Genomic DNA, 3,046 nt, shown 5'->3' with positions numbered 1-3,046 from the left:
GGAGTTTATCTATTTTATTTTTACTTTAATCATATTTTGCTTTGGCTTTGAGGTAGGTCCAACTGCTTGATCTCTTAAAATAGAGATTATGAATGTATTTATATATACATAACTAGTGTATTTTGCCGTCTGAAGAGTAGTTATTTTGGAATATTTTTGAATGATATAATATTTAAAATTGTCCAAATGGTTATGAAACAATTGTAACGCATAAGAAAATATACAATATGATGTTCTCATTTTATGTTTTGTTGTCTTGATTTTTTGCGATATCAACATATGACTTTTTTAAAAGGCTTCCTTCCGTCTTGACAGACTATGGATACCCACTGTAAGGGTGCCTGCAGGTGAAATGTTTGTGACAAGAGTTGCGCAATCTCAACCACATCTCTCCTGAGTCGACATTATTGAATACCAGTGGCAAATGGAGGTTCAATGCCGAGATAAGTGGAAAGAAGATACAGCATCTAGAATTCCCAAATGGTCACCCATCTGGTACTAGCCAGGCTCAACGTTGCTTAACTTCGGTGATCTGATGAGAACAGGTGCGTCAACGTGATTATGCTGTTTATATGACTTTAGTACCTTTTATACAAAACATACCACACAAAAAAACTAAGAATTAAAGAATTATACAATATTATAGATTTAGTTTTTTTAGGAAAATGTATTACAAAATCTAAAACTTTTTGATGTAAAAAAAGAATTGTAAGACTAGTGTTTCCAAGTGTGTGTGTGTGTGTGTGTGTGTGTGTGTGTGTGTGTGTGTGTGTGTGTGTGTGTGTGTGTGTGTGCAATCATTAATAAAAACTGATATATCTAGAACATATAATTATCATGGTTGTAGGAGATTTATTGACGACGTATAAATGACAACGAGGAATTTGAAAAATAAACATTTGATATATCCAAAGGGGTTAGAATTAAATCGTGAACGCAGAGGAACACAAGCTATATTTCTAGATTTAGATATAAAAAATTGAGGCTAGAATATTTATCTATAAAATGTTTGATAAAAAGAAACTCCAGCTCCTTTCAAATAGTTTGTATGGCACATAAAAATAGCACATGCCTTATTTAGACAGTTATATAAAGCGTTTGCTCGGTATCCTGATGCTTTTAAACCATTGCAAACGAATCAAAGTAGATTAATAGAGGAAATTCGAAACTAAGTAATGTATAATGTATCTAAACAGTACATATAGGATTTTAAAATTCTCGTTTATATATTTATATTATTTTTAATTTTTATATAGTTTGAAAAAAAACTAACAAATATTAAAATATTATGAGTAAATAATGATGTAAATATAGAAATAAAATAATATTTAAAAAAAGGGATAAGTTGTCGAAATTATTATCATCACTTCTAATGAAGGTCACTTCGACATATAAGAACGTTACGCATACAAAGACAAAGAAAAGCAACAACAAAAAATGAGAAGAGAAAAGACTTGGTGGATAGAAACAATCATACAATTTTATGAAAAAAAAAAACAGACAAAAAGAGAAACTTCGAGCCACAAAAAGTTCACCAGCTGTCTGCTGCTAAGATTTTGTTCTCAGTTACAAAGAAAGTCCTTTGTGAGGTAACAATTACGAAAGATAGAAAGAAAAAAACCCAGAAAGACAGACGTGTTGAGAAGGCTCTTTTTTATTTACTGCTCTGATATGAGATTTCAACCACAGTAGGATTTTTTTTTAGAAAAGTCGAAATACTTAAGCAAAATTGAAAAGACTTTGCTCCCTTTTGTTTGTAATTTAAGCTTACATTTTGTAATATCGTCTATTTTAAAATAAAAGTCCTCTCGAGCAGATTAGTTGAAATATCTGCAGACAAAGATAACTTATTGTCTGAAATAATGTTCTGAAAGTGTTCTTTTATAGTGAGGAATTTATTTCCTCATTTTTTTTTTTAGGAAAAACTTGTAAAAAAAAGTACACATAATTATTCGTATAATAATGTTCTCTGAAAAGGCAAGAAGTCCGGTAACAAAAAAAAACTTCCTCGTTCCTTCTTTGAGTCCAGTCAAGATAGAAATACTCTTTTCTTTTGACTTAGAAAAACCGCAGCTTGAGACGTATCCATTTTCTTCAGGCCTTAGAAAAAATATCTAGTTCTAGTGATAGACACTTCCAATTCAATCTTTCCTAGTGAGAATATTCCCTACGTGTGCGTTCTCTTCTGCAAGCTGGTATTTTTCCGACAAATTTAACTGCCAAGTCTTAGACAGATTTCTTGGATTTCCTTGAAGTAGATTTCTCTCAGCAATATACGAATTCGTCATGTAACTTAGATGCAATCACTTCAACAGTATAAACTTCGTTAACACATTTCAAGTGTCAAGTCTGAACTACGAACTTCAGCTTGAATTTTATTACAAAACACTGAATGCGCAGATCAATCAACAGGCAGAAATTAGTCCCATAACCAACAACATCAGTAGCAGTGAAGCAAACTCAAGAGAAAGGAAGAAGAGGAAAAAAAAGAGAAGAAATATATTCCCTAAAAATTTTTTCTGCAAAGTAGCATAATGGATTTATTCGGACCTTATAAATACAGGAGCTTCTTTTTTTTTGGGGGGGGGGGAGGGTACAAGGATAGATAACACAGGTAAGGAAGAAATTTATTGATAGCATAAATAGGTTAGCCTAATTTATCTGGAGCAAAAAAAAACTAGATCCAATATTAAGAACATTTTTGTTTTTGTGTTAAATGGAAGTGTAAAATAAGTCGTCAACGAACGTTGTATGTTTGCCATTACGTCGAGTGTTGCCAAAATGTTGAAATGATTAAGACATGATGAGAAATCTCATTCTAACATTTAAAGACGGCTTTATTGGTTATCTTCGCTAGTAAAACTAAAGAGAAATGTGTTGTATAGAAAAAGGGTTAGTCGTTGAAAGAGTTCCTGTGTAGAGACTTTGTTAGGATTATACAGGCCTGCTGAAAGAGAAAAGTGTTCAGTGGATACATGTTGAACTTATGCTTCATAGCCATGATGGATTATATGTCTCCTTGAAGTTAGTAGGAGAAGCATGCGTC

The 3,046-nt window shown here is 32.0% G+C and overlaps 1 pseudogene; it reads right to left on the bottom strand.

Annotated features, from left to right (window-relative positions):
- Window positions 1–455: 455 nt before the first annotated feature.
- On the bottom strand, window positions 456–572 carry LOC145286822 (5S ribosomal RNA; annotated as a pseudogene).
- Window positions 573–3,046: the final 2,474 nt, after the last annotated feature.

Source organism: Euprymna scolopes, chromosome 10, assembly GCF_053919585.1.
Source record: "Euprymna scolopes isolate OS-2025 chromosome 10, ASM5391958v1, whole genome shotgun sequence".
Lineage (NCBI taxonomy): Eukaryota > Metazoa > Mollusca > Cephalopoda > Sepiida > Sepiolidae > Euprymna > Euprymna scolopes.
This window is presented reverse-complemented; position numbering and strand designations above follow the sequence as displayed.